General features: G+C 67.3%; 9 non-coding genes across 9 annotated transcripts; all 9 read right to left on the bottom strand.

Annotated features, from left to right (window-relative positions):
• Positions 1-703: 703 nt before the first annotated feature.
• LOC123945575 lies at positions 704-784 on the bottom strand. Its single transcript, XR_006819396.1, has one exon. It is a non-coding gene; the product is annotated as a small nucleolar RNA SNORD115 (small nucleolar RNA).
• Positions 785-2,383: 1,599 nt separating this feature from the next.
• Positions 2,384-2,464, bottom strand: LOC123945406. The gene has a single exon (XR_006819235.1). It is a non-coding gene; the product is annotated as a small nucleolar RNA SNORD115 (small nucleolar RNA).
• Positions 2,465-4,044: 1,580 nt separating this feature from the next.
• On the bottom strand, positions 4,045-4,125 carry LOC123945574. Its single transcript, XR_006819395.1, has one exon. It is a non-coding gene; the product is annotated as a small nucleolar RNA SNORD115 (small nucleolar RNA).
• A 1,599-nt stretch (positions 4,126-5,724) lies between these two features.
• Positions 5,725-5,805, bottom strand: LOC123945431. Its single transcript, XR_006819259.1, has one exon. It is a non-coding gene; the product is annotated as a small nucleolar RNA SNORD115 (small nucleolar RNA).
• Positions 5,806-7,388: 1,583 nt separating this feature from the next.
• On the bottom strand, positions 7,389-7,469 carry LOC123945573. Its single transcript, XR_006819394.1, has one exon. It is a non-coding gene; the product is annotated as a small nucleolar RNA SNORD115 (small nucleolar RNA).
• Positions 7,470-9,069: 1,600 nt separating this feature from the next.
• On the bottom strand, positions 9,070-9,150 carry LOC123945430. The gene has a single exon (XR_006819258.1). It is a non-coding gene; the product is annotated as a small nucleolar RNA SNORD115 (small nucleolar RNA).
• A 1,580-nt stretch (positions 9,151-10,730) lies between these two features.
• On the bottom strand, positions 10,731-10,811 carry LOC123945572. The gene has a single exon (XR_006819393.1). It is a non-coding gene; the product is annotated as a small nucleolar RNA SNORD115 (small nucleolar RNA).
• Positions 10,812-12,410: 1,599 nt separating this feature from the next.
• On the bottom strand, positions 12,411-12,491 carry LOC123945080. The gene has a single exon (XR_006819001.1). It is a non-coding gene; the product is annotated as a small nucleolar RNA SNORD115 (small nucleolar RNA).
• Positions 12,492-14,070: 1,579 nt separating this feature from the next.
• Positions 14,071-14,151, bottom strand: LOC123945571. Its single transcript, XR_006819392.1, has one exon. It is a non-coding gene; the product is annotated as a small nucleolar RNA SNORD115 (small nucleolar RNA).
• Positions 14,152-14,734: the final 583 nt, after the last annotated feature.

Here is a 14,734-nt window from a genome sequence, read left to right as displayed (position 1 = left end):
ATTCTTCCTGAGCACTGCCCTCTCCAGCCCCAGAACCATCGGCTGGGGTGACTCGAGCGACAACCACTCGCTGAAGGGGACAGAGGGCCCTGACACCAAGGGACTCACGTCCACTCTCTTCTCGGGCGCACAGGACACAGCTGGACGTACAAGGAGGCCTCAGGTCCATGTGGGACGACGGCGGCATGCCCCCAGCCCCCAGTCGTTGCCAGTGACCTGGCCCAACTTTCCCATTCCCTGCACGTGGGATTGCTGAAGGGCGGCTGTGCAAGGGCAGGTCCACGCTGTGTGGGCCACCACAGCCCCCATCCCTAGCACAGTGCTGGAGCCGGGGCCCGTGCGGGGATCCGGGCTCCGCGGACAATGCCCATGGCGCCTGGCATCTCCCTGCAGGCCCAGAGTCTTCCACTCACCTCTCTTGGGTCACGCCGCACCAAGTTCCGGCCCCCGAGGCCCGCTGAAAGACACAAGGGGCAACGGTCTCCTAAGCAATGGCACCGAGGGAGCTGTCCTGCGAGGTGGATTGGGTCCGGAGGCCGGGCGGAACGCCTCACGACCTCGAGCGGACCCCTGACGGGCACAGACAGGCCAGGGCCAGCACGGGGAGCCCCGAGGGTACGATGGCCTCACGCCCACAACTGCGGCGCACCTCCAGGGTCCCCAGGGTCTGGGGGAGGCTGATCCCGGCACAGACGCCTGTCTTGGGCCTCAGCGTAATCCTATTGAGCATGATTTTTAGGTCATCATCGCTCTTCGAGACCACTTGAGTTCTCATCACTGACCCAAGCAAGCTGGTGGCGATGCGTGCGGCCTCGGGGCACCCCGAAGCTGCTTACCGGGGCTGCATTCCGCACCGCGTCCATGCCCCCGGGTCCTGAGACGTGAGACCTCTGGGCAGGGCGGGGCCAAGCAAGACGTGCTCATCTGGGCGAGCTTCTCGATTGTGGATGGGTTTCTAAGGAGAGACGGAGAGACCAGCTGTCCAAACGTCCTGGTCTGAAGCGCCTGCCGTGCGGCCCAGGGCCCCCTTTCCCGGAGTCCTGGCCACTGGGGGCCCGGCAGAGTTCGGAGCCAAGCATGGCAGGTGTCCGCCAGGAAGGAGCCGGGCCCAAGGGCCCGGCTGCCCTTTCCGGGGCATCCCAAAGCAATGGAGACCGTGGTCCCTGTGGGAGCCCAGCCTTCTGGAGAACGGCCCCTGACCATGGCATGGACCACAGGGCTTTGGCCGGGTCCCCGCTGTCTCCCGGATTGGCGAGCCAAGAGCTGCGGCCCGGGAGGTTTGGCCAGGACGCCGCCCACCCTCTCCTGGAGCCACCTGGGAGCCAAGGACCTGAGCCCCTGCCCGGGAAGCCAAAGGTTGCCGGGGCCCAGGGCTCCCCCACGGCCGAGCGGGGAAAGCCAGGTCACTCTCCACCACGGCAGCAAGGCACACCGCCCGCTGGCCGCTCTGGACGAGGGACCTGACTCGGCCCGTGCAGTGCCGCTTCACCACGACCCTATCCCGGGTGCTTGAGAGTCTCAGGTGAGAGGCTGAGCCCCAACGGCTGCTGTGGCCGGGGACGTGCAGTTTCTGCCCCCCGCCCCAGTGGAACCGTGCCGTCTGGCCAGCTCAACGAATCCTCGTGGGCTCTTCGGAAGTGGCCTCCCGGGGCCCCAAACGCCTTGGTCGTCTGCAGGACGGGACAGGAGCTCGGGCCAGTGCAGCCCGCAGAAACCTGCCATGGGCCGGGCCTTGAGCCACAAGGTGTTGCTCAAGGGCACAGTGGCCTCCGAGACCACGGGTCTCACGTCCACTCCCTTTCTGGGCCCCCCGGACACGCCGCAATTGATCAGGAGGCCTCGGGTGCACCTGGGCCTTGGGCGGCCAGCCCGCGCTTTCCAGGCCTTGTCAGCCCCCCGGCCCACGTTTCGCGATCCCTGCCCCTGGGATGGCTCAGGGGCACATGCTCACGGGGACTTCGGTGCCGTCCGGACAATGAGGACCCGCATCCCCAGCCCAGGCCCAGCTGCGGAGTCCCTGCTGGGGTCCCCGCTTCCCGATGCCAGGCCAAGGGGTCTGGGGCCTCCCTCGGAGCCCAGAGGCTTCCGTTCACCTCTCCTGGTGGGAGACGCGCCAAGAACCTTGCCAGCCAGGCCCGCTGAAAGACACAAGGACACAAGGGTGGCTAAGCCCTGGCTCTCGGGCAGCTGTCCGGGGAAGAGGCCTGGGTCGGTAGACCAGCTGGAACGCCAGAACACCCCGTCGGCACCCGCAGGTGCACCGACGTCCGGGGGCCACAGCAGAGAGCCTCGAGAGGTGGTTCTCCTCCCGCGGCCACCTGCAGCGCACCCTCACTGCCCCGACGCTCTGGGGGAGGCTGACCCCGGCACGGTCCCCTGCCTTGGGCCTCAGCGTAATCCTATTGAGCGTGATTTTTAGGTCATCATCGCTCTTCGAGACTATATGAGTTCTCATCATTGACCCAAGCACGCCCGAGGCGACGCGGGAGGTCCCCTACCACCCAGAAGCTGCTTACCGAGGCTGCTCTCAGGACGGCGCCTTACCCCGGCTTCCTGAGGCATGGGACCTGGCGGCGGGGCTGGGCGATGCAAGACTTGGTGGTCAGGGCCAGATCCTCACTTGGGGATGGCGGCCTAAGGAGGGAGGGGGAGGCCGGCCGTCGGAACGGCGTGCTCGCTGGCCCGTGCCATGCCGCCAAGAACTCTCCAGCCCGAAGCCCTGGCCGGTGCTGTCCAGGCGGGCGGCTGACCCACCCAGGGCTCGGGTCCGCGGGCAAGGGGCAGGACACAAGGGACCCGCTGCCCATCCCTGGCCTTCCCAAATCCACGGAGATCCGGGCCCCCGTGGGAGCCTCCCCTTGCTAGGAAAGGCCCCAGAGCATGGCCTGGAGCACAGGGATTTCCAGTGCTCCCCCGATGTCTGCCGGGGCCCCAAGCAAAGCGTGGCACACCCGGATGTGAGGGCCCGAAGGACGCCTTCCCACACATGGGGACCGCGGTGGTCTAGGGACCCGGGCCCTGGCACTCGCAGCCAACGGTGGCCCCCAGGCCCTGATCGCCCAGGGCGAAAAAGGGAATCGCTTCTCACCGTCTCCCACCAAGCAGCGCAAGGCAGGAGACCGCGGCCCGCCCTGCAGGAGGGTCCTGACTCACCCCTTGTGGCGGCGCTTCCTCTGGGGGCCTCAGAGGACCGGCTCAGCCCCATGGCCTGCTGTGGCCCGGGGCTCACCACTCTTCCCCTGGGCCAGGGAAACCTTGCTGACTCGGGAAATCCGAGGAAACATTCGAGGGCTGTACTTCAGCAGCCTCCCAGGCTCTGCTTACACTTGGGCGTCTGCTGCATTCTTCATGAGCTCTGCCCTCTCCAGCCCCAGAACCATCGGCTGGGGTGACTCGAGCGACAACCACTCGCTGAAGGGGACAGAGGGCCCTGACACCAAGGGACTCACGTCCGCTCTCTTCTCGGGCGCACAGGTCACAGCTGGACGTACAAGGAGGCCTCAGGTCCATGTGGGACGACTGCGGCATGCCCCCAGCCCCCAGTCGTTGCCAGTGACCTGGCCCAACTTTCCCATTCGCTGCACGTGCGATTGCTGAAGGGCGGCTGTGCATGGGCAGGTCAACGCTGTGTGGGCCACCACAGCCCCCATCCCTAGCACAGTGCTGGAGCCGGGGCCCGTGCGGGGATCCGGGCTCCGCGGACAATGCCCATGGCGCCTGGCATCTCCCTGCAGGCCCAGAGTCTTCCACTCACCTCTCTTGGGTCATGCCACACCAAGTTCCGGCCCCCGAGGCCCGCTGAAAGACACAAGGGGCAACGGTCTCCTAAGCAATGGCACCGAGGGAGCTGTCCTGCGAGGTGGATTGGGTCCGGAGGCCGGGCGGAACGCCTCACGACCTCGAGCGGACCCCTGACGGGCACAGACAGGCCAGGGCCAGCACGGGGAGCCCCGAGGGTACGATGGCCTCACGCCCACAACTGCGGCGCACCTCCAGGGTCCCCAGGGTCTGGAGGAGGCTGATCCCGGCACAGACGCCTGTCTTGGGCCTCAGCGTAATCCTATTGAGCATGATTTTTAGGTCATCATCGCTCTTCGAGACCACTTGAGTTCTCATCACTGACCCAAGCAAGCTGGTGGCGATGCGTGCGGCCTCGGGGCACCCCGAAGCTGCTTACCGGGGCTGCATTCCGCACCGCGTCCATGCCCCCGGGTCCTGAGACGTGAGACCTCTGGGCAGGGCGGGGCCAAGCAAGACGTGCTCATCTGGGCGAGCTTCTCGATTGTGGATGGGTTTCTAAGGAGAGACGGAGAGACCAGCTGTCCAAACGTCCTGGTCTGAAGCGCCTGCCGTGCGGCCCAGGGCCCCCTTTCCCGGAGTCCTGGCCACTGGGGGCCCGGCAGAGTTCGGAGCCAAGCATGGCAGGTGTCCGCCAGGAAGGAGCCGGGCCCAAGGGCCCGGCTGCACTTTCCGGGGCATCCCAAAGCAATGGAGACCGTGGTCCCTGTGGGAGCCCAGCCTTCTGGAGAACGGCCCCTGACCATGGCATGGACCACAGGGCTTTGGCCGGGTCTCTGCTGTCTCCCGGAGTGGCGAGCCAAGAGCGGCGGCCCGGGAGGTTTGGCCAGGACGCCGCCCACCCTCTCCTGGAGCCACCTGGGAGCCAAGAACCTGAGCCCCTGCCCGGGAAGCCAAAGGTTGCCGGGGCCCAGGGCTCCCCCACGGCCGAGCGGGGAAAGCCAGGTCTCTCTCCACCACGGCAGCAAGGCACACCGCCCGCTGGCCGCTCTGGACGAGGGACCTGACTCGGCCCGTGCAGTGCCGCTTCACCACGACCCTATCCCGGGTGCTTGAGAGTCTCAGGTGAGAGGCTGAGGCCCAACGGCTGCTGTGGCCTGGGACGTGCAGTTTCTGCCCCCCGCCCCAGTGGAACCGTGCCGTCTGGCCAGCTCAACGAATCCTCGTGGGCTCTTCGGAAGTGGCCTCCCGGGGCCCCAAACGCCTTGGTCGTCTGCAGGACGGGACAGGAGCTCGGGCCAGTGCAGCCTGCAGAAACCTGCCATGGGCCGGGCCTTGAGCAACAAGGTGTTGCTCAAGGGCACAGTGGCCTCCGAGACCACGGGTCTCACGTCCACTCCCTTTCTGGGCCCCCCGGACACGCCGCAATTGATCAGGAGGCCTCGGGTGCACCTGGGCCTTGGGCGGCCAGCCCGCGTTTTCCAGGCCTTGTCAGCCCCCCGGCCCACGTTTCGCGATCCCTGCCCCTGGGATGGCTCAGGGGCACACGCTCACGGGGACTTCGGTGCCGTCCGGACAATGAGGACCCGCATCCCCAGCCCAGGCCCAGCTGCAGAGTCCCTGCTGGGGTCCCCGCTTCCCGATGCCAGGCCAAGGGGTCTGGGGCCTCCCTCGGAGCCCAGAGGCTTCCGCTCACCCCTCCTGGTGGGAGACGCGCCAAGAACCTTGCCAGCCAGGCCCGCTGAAAGACACAAGGACTCAAGGGTGGCTAAGCCCTGGCTCTCGGGCAGCTGTCCGGGGAAGAGGCCTGGGTCGGTAGACCAGCTGGAACGCCAGAACACCCCGTCGGCACCCGCAGGTGCACCGACGTCCGGGGGCCACAGCAGAGAGCCTCGAGAGGTGGTTCTCCTCCCGCGGCCACCTGCAGCGCACCCTCACTGCCCCGACGCTCTGGGGGAGGCTGACCCCGGCACGGTCCCCTGCCTTGGGCCTCAGCGTAATCCTATTGAGCGTGATTTTTAGGTCCTCATCGCTCTTCGAGACCATATGAGTTCTCATCATTGACCCAAGCACGCCCGAGGCGACGCGGGAGGTCCCCTACCACCCAGAAGCTGCTTACCGAGGCTGCTCTCAGGACAGCGCCATACCCCGGCTTCCTGAGGCATGGGACCTGGCGGCGGGGCTGGGCGATGCAAGACCTGGTGGTCAGGGCCAGATCCTCGCTTGGGGATGGGGGCCTAAGGAGGGAGGGGGAGGCCGGCCGTCGGAACGGCGTGCTCGCTGGCCCGTGCCATGCCGCCAAGAACTCTCCAGCCCGAAGCCCTGGCCGGTGCTGTCCAGGCGGGCGGCTGACCCACCCAGGGCTCGGGTCCGCGGGCAAGGGGCAGGACACAAGGGACCCGCTGCCCATCCCTGGCCTTCCCAAATCCACGGAGATCCGGGCCCCCGCGGGAGCCTCCCCTTGCTGAGAAAGGCCCCAAGCCTGGCCTGGAGCACAGGGATTTCCAGTGCTCCCCCGATGTCTGCCGGGGCCCCAAGCAAAGCGTGGCGCACCCGGATGTGAGGGCCCGAAGGACGCCTTCCCACACATGGGGACCGCGGTGGTCTAGGGACCCGGGCCCTGGCACTCGCAGCCAGCGGTGGCCCCCAGGCCCTGATCGCCCAGGGCGAAAAAGGGAATCGCGTCTCACCGTCTCCCACCAAGCAGCGCAAGGCGGGAGACCGCGGCCCGCCCTGCAGGAGGGTCCTGACTCTCCCCTTGTGGCGGCGCTTCCTCTGGGGGCCTCAGAGGACCGGCTCAGCCCCATGGCCTGCTGTGGCCCGGGGCTCGCCACTCTTCCCCTGGGCCAGGGAAACCTTGCTGACTCGGGAAATCCGAGGAAACATTCGAGGGCTGTACTTCAGCAGCCTCCCGTGCCCTGCTTACACTTGGGCGTCTGCTGCATTCTTCATGAGCTCTGCCCTCTCCAGCCCTCTCCAGAACCATCGGCTGGGGTGACTCGAGCGACAACCACTCGCTGAAGGGGACAGAGGGCCCTGACACCAAGGGACTCACGTCCGCTCTCTTCTCGGGCGCACAGGACACAGCTGGACGTACAAGGAGGCCTCAGGTCCATGTGGGACGACGGCGGCATGCCCCCAGCCCCCAGTCGTTGCCAGTGACCTGGCCCAACTTTCCCATTCCCTGCACGTGGGATTGCTGAAGGGCGGCTGTGCATGGGCAGGTCCACGCTGTGTGGGCCACCACAGCCCCCATCCCTAGCACAGTGCTGGAGCCGGGGCCCGTGCGGGGATCCGGGCTCCGCGGACAATGCCCATGGCGCCTGGCATCTCCCTGCAGGCCCAGAGTCTTCCACTCACCTCTCTTGGGTCACGCCGCACCAAGTTCCGGCCCCCGAGGCCCGCTGAAAGACACAAGGGGCAACGGTCTCCTAAGCAATGGCACCGAGGGAGCTGTCCTGCGAGGTGGATTGGGTCCGGAGGCCGGGCGGAACGCCTCACGACCTCGAGCGGACCCCTTACGGGCACAGACAGGCCAGGGCCAGCACGGGGAGCCCCGAGGGTACGATGGCCTCACGCCCACAACTGCGGCGCACCTCCAGGGTCCCCAGGGTCTGGGGGAGGCTGATCCCGGCACAGACGCCTGTCTTGGGCCTCAGCGTAATCCTATTGAGCATGATTTTTAGGTCATCATCGCTCTTCGAGACCACTTGAGTTCTCATCACTGACCCAAGCAAGCTGGTGGCGATGCGTGCGGCCTCGGGGCACCCCGAAGCTGCTTACCGGGGCTGCATTCCGCACCGCGTCCATGCCCCCGGGTCCTGAGACGTGAGACCTCTGGGCAGGGCGGGGCCAAGCAAGACGTGCTCATCTGGGCGAGCTTCTCGATTGTGGATGGGTTTCTAAGGAGAGACGGAGAGACCAGCTGTCCAAACGTCCTGGTCTGAAGCGCCTGCCGTGCGGCCCAGGGCCCCCTTTCCCGGAGTCCTGGCCACTGGGGGCCCGGCAGAGTTCGGAGCCAAGCATGGCAGGTGTCCGCCAGGAAGGAGCCGGGCCCAAGGGCCCGGCTGCCCTTTCCGGGGCATCCCAAAGCAATGGAGACCGTGGTCCCTGTGGGAGCCCAGCCTTCTGGAGAACGGCCCCTGACCATGGCATGGACCACAGGGCTTTGGCCGGGTCCCCGCTGTCTCCCGGAGTGGCGAGCCAAGAGCGGCGGCCCGGGAGGTTTGGCCAGGACGCCGCCCACCCTCTCCTGGAGCCACCTGGGAGCCAAGGACCTGAGCCCCTGCCCGGGAAGCCAAAGGTTGCCGGGGCCCAGGGCTCCCCCACGGCCGAGCGGGGAAAGCCAGGTCACTCTCCACCACGGCAGCAAGGCACACCGCCCGCTGGCCGCTCTGGACGAGGGACCTGACTCGGCCCGTGCAGTGCCGCTTCACCACGACCCTATCCCGGGTGCTTGAGAGTCTCAGGTGAGAGGCTGAGCCCCAACGGCTGCTGTGGCCTGGGACGTGCAGTTTCTGCCCCCCCGCCCCAGTGGAACCGTGCCGTCTGGCCAGCTCAACGAATCCTCGTGGGCTCTTCGGAAGTGGCCTCCCGGGGCCCCAAACGCCTTGGTCGTCTGCAGGACGGGACAGGAGCTCGGGCCAGTGCAGCCCGCAGAAACCTGCCATGGGCCGGGCCTTGAGCAACAAGGTGTTGCTCAAGGGCACAGTGGCCTCCGAGACCACGGGTCTCACGTCCACTCCCTTTCTGGGCCCCCCGGACACGCCGCAATTGATCAGGAGGCCTCGGGTGCACCTGGGCCTTGGGCGGCCAGCCCGCGCTTTCCAGGCCTTGTCAGCCCCCCGGCCCACGTTTCGCGATCCCTGCCCCTGGGATGGCTCAGGGGCACACGCTCACGGGGACTTCGGTGCCGTCCGGACAATGAGGACCCGCATCCCCAGCCCAGGCCCAGCTGCGGAGTCCCTGCTGGGGTCCCCGCTTCCCGATGCCAGGCCAAGGGGTCTGGGGCCTCCCTCGGAGCCCAGAGGCTTCCGCTCACCTCTCCTGGTGGGAGACGCGCCAAGAACCTTGCCAGCCAGGCCCGCTGAAAGACACAAGGACACAAGGGTGGCTAAGCCCTGGCTCTCGGGCAGCTGTCCGGGGAAGAGGCCTGGGTCGGTAGACCAGCTGGAACGCCAGAACACCCCGTCGGCACCCGCAGGTGCACCGACGTCCGGGGGCCACAGCAGAGAGCCTCGAGAGGTGGTTCTCCTCCCGCGGCCACCTGCAGCGCACCCTCACTGCCCCGACGCTCTGGGGGAGGCTGACCCCGGCACGGTCCCCTGCCTTGGGCCTCAGCGTAATCCTATTGAGCGTGATTTTTAGGTCCTCATCGCTCTTCGAGACCATATGAGTTCTCATCATTGACCCAAGCACGCCCGAGGCGACGCGGGAGGTCCCCTACCACCCAGAAGCTTCTTACCGAGGCTGCTCTCAGGACGGCGCCATACCCCGGCGTCCTGAGGCATGGGACCTGGCGGCGGGGCTGGGCGATGCAAGACTTGGTGGTCAGGGCCAGATCCTCGCTTGGGGATGGCGGCCTAAGGAGGGAGGGGGAGGCCGGCCGTCGGAACGGCGTGCTCGCTGGCCCGTGCCATGCCGCCAAGAACTCTCCAGCCCGAAGCCCTGGCCGGTGCTGTCCAGGCGGGCGGCTGACCCACCCAGGGCTCGGGTCCGCGGGCAAGGGGCAGGACACAAGGGACCCGCTGCCCATCCCTGGCCTTCCCAAATCCACGGAGATCCGGGCCCCCGTGGGAGCCTCCCCTTGCTAGGAAAGGCCCCAGAGCATGGCCTGGAGCACAGGGATTTCCAGTGCTCCCCCGATGTCTGCCGGGGCCCCAAGCAAAGCGTGGCGCACCCGGAAGTGAGGGCCCGAAGGACTCCTTCCCACACATGGGGACCGCGGTGGTCTAGGGACCCGGGCCCTGGCACTCGCAGCCAACGGTGGCCCCCAGGCCCTGATCGCCCAGGGCGAAAAAGGGAATCGCGTCTCACCGTCTCCCACCAAGCAGCGCAAGGCAGGAGACCGCGGCCCGCCCTGCAGGAGGGTCCTGACTCTCCCCTTGTGGCGGCGCTTCCACTGGGGGCCTCAGAGGACAGGCTCAGCCCCATGGCCTGCTGTGGCCCGGGGCTCGCCACTCTTCCCCTGGGCCAGCGAACCCTTGCTGACTCGGGAAATCGGAGGAAACATTCCAGGGCTGTACTTCAGCAGCCTCCCAGGCTCTGCTTACACTTGGGCGTCTGCTGCATTCTTCATGAGCTCTGCCCTCTCCAGCCCCAGAACCATCGGCTGGGGTGACTCGAGCGACAACCACTCGCTGAAGGGGACAGAGGGCCCTGACACCAAGGGACTCACGTCCGCTCTCTTCTCGGGCGCACAGGTCACAGCTGGACGTACAAGGAGGCCTCAGGTCCATGTGGGACGACGGCGGCATGCCCCCAGCCCCCAATCGTTGCCAGTGACCTGGCCCAACTTTCCCATTCCCTGCACGTGCGATTGCTGAAGGGCGGCTGTGCATGGGCAGGTCAACGCTGTGTGGGCCACCACAGCCCCCATCCCTAGCACAGTGCTGGAGCCGGGGCCCGTGCGGGGATCCGGGCTCCGCGGACAATGCCCATGGCGCCTGGCATCTCCCTGCAGGCCCAGAGTCTTCCACTCACCTCTCTTGGGTCACGCCGCACCAAGTTCCGGCCCCCGAGGCCCGCTGAAAGACACAAGGGGCAACGGTCTCCTAAGCAATGGCACCGAGGGAGCTGTCCTGCGAGGTGGATTGGGTCCGGAGGCCGGGCGGAACGCCTCACGACCTCGAGCGGACCCCTGACGGGCACAGACAGGCCAGGGCCAGCACGGGGAGCCCCGAGGGTACGATGGCCTCACGCCCACAACTGCGGCGCACCTCCAGGGTCCCCAGGGTCTGGGGGAGGCTGATCCCGGCACAGACGCCTGTCTTGGGCCTCAGCGTAATCCTATTGAGCATGATTTTTAGGTCATCATCGCTCTTCGAGACCACTTGAGTTCTCATCACTGACCCAAGCAAGCTGGTGGCGATGCGTGCGGCCTCGGGGCACCCCGAAGCTGCTTACCGGGGCTGCATTCCGCACCGCGTCCATGCCCCCGGGTCCTGAGACGTGAGACCTCTGGGCAGGGCGGGGCCAAGCAAGACGTGCTCATCTGGGCGAGCTTCTCGATTGTGGATGGGTTTCTAAGGAGAGACGGAGAGACCAGCTGTCCAAACGTCCTGGTCTGAAGCGCCTGCCGTGCGGCCCAGGGCCCCCTTTCCCGGAGTCCTGGCCACTGGGGGCCCGGCAGAGTTCGGAGCCAAGCATGGCAGGTGTCCGCCAGGAAGGAGCCGGGCCCAAGGGCCCGGCTGCCCTTTCCGGGGCATCCCAAAGCAATGGAGACCGTGGTCCCTGTGGGAGCCCAGCCTTCTGGAGAACGGCCCCTGACCATGGCATGGACCACAGGGCTTTGGCCGGGTCCCCGCTGTCTCCCGGAGTGGCGAGCCAAGAGCGGCGGCCCGGGAGGTTTGGCCAGGACGCCGCCCACCCTCTCCTGGAGCCACCTGGGAGCCAAGGACCTGAGCCCCTGCCCGGGAAGCCAAAGGTTGCCGGGGCCCAGGGCTCCCCCACGGCCGAGCGGGGAAAGCCAGGTCACTCTCCACCACGGCAGCAAGGCACACCGCCCGCTGGCCGCTCTGGACGAGGGACCTGACTCGGCCCGTGCAGTGCCGCTTCACCACGACCCTATCCCGGGTGCCTGAGAGTCTCAGGTGAGAGGCTGAGGCCCAACGGCTGCTGTGGCCTGGGACGTGCAGTTTCTGCCCCCCGCCCCAGTGGAACCGTGCCGTCTGGCCAGCTCAACGAATCCTCGTGGGCTCTTCGGAAGTGGCCTCCCGGGGCCCCAAACGCCTTGGTCGTCTGCAGGACGGGACAGGAGCTCGGGCCAGTGCAGCCTGCAGAAACCTGCCATGGGCCGGGCCTTGAGCAACAAGGTGTTGCTCAAGGGCACAGTGGCCTCCGAGACCACGGGTCTCACGTCCACTCCCTTTCTGGGCCCCCCGGACACGCCGCAATTGATCAGGAGGCCTCGGGTGCACCTGGGCCTTGGGCGGCCAGCCCGCGCTTTCCAGGCCTTGTCAGCCCCCCGGCCCACGTTTCGCGATCCCTGCCCCTGGGATGGCTCAGGGGCACACGCTCACGGGGACTTCGGTGCCGTCCGGACAATGAGGACCCGCATCCCCAGCCCAGGCCCAGCTGCGGAGTCCCTGCTGGGGTCCCCGCTTCCCGATGCCAGGCCAAGGGGTCTGGGGCCTCCCTCGGAGCCCAGAGGCTTCCGCTCACCTCTCCTGGTGGGAGACGCGCCAAGAACCTTGCCAGCCAGGCCCGCTGAAAGACACAAGGACACAAGGGTGGCTAAGCCCTGGCTCTCGGGCAGCTGTCCGGGGAAGAGGCCTGGGTCGGTAGACCAGCTGGAACGCCAGAACACCCCGTCGGCACCCGCAGGTGCACCGACGTCCGGGGGCCACAGCAGAGAGCCTCGAGAGGTGGTTCTCCTCCCGCGGCCACCTGCAGCGCACCCTCACTGCCCCAACGCTCTGGGGGAGGCTGACCCCGGCACGGTCCCCTGCCTTTGGCCTCAGCGTAATCCTATTGAGCGTGATTTTTAGGTCCTCATCGCTCTTCGAGACCATATGAGTTCTCATCATTGACCCAAGCACGCCCGAGGCGACGCGGGAGGTCCCCTACCACCCAGAAGCTGCTTACCGAGGCTGCTCTCAGGACGGCGCCATACCCCGGCTTCCTGAGGCATGGGACCTGGCGGCGGGGCTGGGCGATGCAAGACTTGGTGGTCAGGGCCAGATCCTCGCTTGGGGATGGGGGCCTAAGGAGGGAGGGGGAGGCCGGCCGTCGGAACGGCGTGCTCGCTGGCCCGTGCCATGCCGCCAAGAACTCTCCAGCCCGAAGCCCTGGCCGGTGCTGTCCAGGCGGGCGGCTGACCCACCCAGGGCTCGGGTCCGCGGGCAAGGGGCAGGACACAAGGGACCCGCTGCCCATCCCTGGCCTTCCCAAATCCACGGAGTTCGGGCCCCCGTGGGAGCCTCCCCTTGCTAGGAAAGGCCTCAGAGCATGGCCTGGAGCACAGGGATTTCCAGTGCTCCTCCGATGTCTGCCGGGGCCCCAAGCAAAGCGTGGCGCACCCGGACGTGAGGGCCCGAAGGACGCCTTCCCACACATGGGGACCGCGGTGGTCTAGGGACCCGGGCCCTGGCACTCGCAGCCAACGGTGGCCCCCAGTCCCTGATCGCCCAGGGCGAAAAAGGGAATCGCGTCTCACCGTCTCCCACCAAGCAGCGCAAGGCAGGAGAACGCGGCCCGCCCTGCAGGAGGGTCCTGACTCTCCCCTTGTGGCGGCGCTTCCTCTGGGGGCCTCAGAGGACAGGCTCAGCCCCATGGCCTGCTGTGGCCCGGGGCTCGCCACTCTTCCCCTGGGCCAGGGAACCCTTGCTGACTCGGGAAATCCGAGGAAACATTCGAGGGCTGTACTTCAGCAGCCTCCCAGGCTCTGTTTACACTTGGGCGTCTGCTGCATTCTTCATGAGCTCTGCCCTCTCCAGCCCCAGAACAATCGGCTGGGGTGACTCGAGCGACAACCACTCGCTGAAGGGGACAGAGGGCCCTGACACCAAGGGACTCACGTCCGCTCTCTTCTCGGGCACACAGGACACAGCTGGACGTACAAGGAGGCCTCAGGTCCATGTGGGACGACGGCGGCATGCCCCCAGCCCCCAGTCGTTGCCAGTGACCTGGCCCAACTTTCCCATTCCCTGCACGTGCGATTGCTGAAGGGCGGCTGTGCATGGGCAGGTCAACGCTGTGTGGGCCACCACAGCCCCCATCCCTAGCACAGTGCTGGAGCCGGGGCCCGTGCGGGGATCCGGGCTCCGCGGACAATGCCCATGGCGCCTGGCATCTCCCTGCAGGCCCAGAGTCTTCCACTCACCTCTCTTGGGTCACGCCGCACCAAGTTCCGGCCCCCGAGGCCCGCTGAAAGACACAAGGGGCAACGGTCTCCTAAGCAATGGCACCGAGGGAGCTGTCCTGCGAGGTGGATTGGGTCCGGAGGCCGGGCGGAACGCCTCACGACCTCGAGCGGACCCCTGACGGGCACAGACAGGCCAGGGCCAGCACGGGGAGCCCCGAGGGTACGATGGCCTCACGCCCACAACTGCGGCGCACCTCCAGGGTCCCCAGGGTCTGGGGGAGGCTGATCCCGGCACAGACGCCTGTCTTGGGCCTCAGCGTAATCCTATTGAGCATGATTTTTAGGTCATCATCGCTCTTCGAGACCACTTGAGTTCTCATCACTGACCCAAGCAAGCTGGTGGCGATGCGTGCGGCCTCGGGGCACCCCGAAGCTGCTTACCGGGGCTGCATTCCGCACCGCGTCCATGCCCCCGGGTCCTGAGACGTGAGACCTCTGGGCAGGGCGGGGCCAAGCAAGACGTGCTCATCTGGGCGAGCTTCTCGATTGTGGATGGGTTTCTAAGGAGAGACGGAGAGACCAGCTGTCCAAACGTCCTGGTCTGAAGCGCCTGCCGTGCGGCCCAGGGCCCCCTTTCCCGGAGTCCTGGCCACTGGGGGCCCGGCAGAGTTCGGAGCCAAGCATGGCAGGTGTCCGCCAGGAAGGAGCCGGGCCCAAGGGCCCGGCTGCCCTTTCCGGGGCATCCCAAAGCAATGGAGACCGTGGTCCCTGTGGGAGCCCAGCCTTCTGGAGAACGGCCCCTGACCATGGCATGGACCACAGGGCTTTGGCCGGGTCCCCGCTGTCTCCCGGAGTGGCGAGCCAAGAGCGGCGGCCCGGGAGGTTTGGCCAGGACGCCGCCCACCCTCTCCTGGAGCCACCTGGGAGCCAAGGACCTGAGCCCCTGCCCGGGAAGCCAAAGGTTGCCGGGGC

Source organism: Meles meles, chromosome 6, assembly GCF_922984935.1.
Source record: "Meles meles chromosome 6, mMelMel3.1 paternal haplotype, whole genome shotgun sequence".
NCBI classification, from domain to species: Eukaryota; Metazoa; Chordata; class Mammalia; order Carnivora; family Mustelidae; genus Meles; species Meles meles.
The sequence above is the reverse complement of the archived record's forward strand: the minus strand, read 5'-3'. Positions and strand labels throughout refer to the sequence as shown.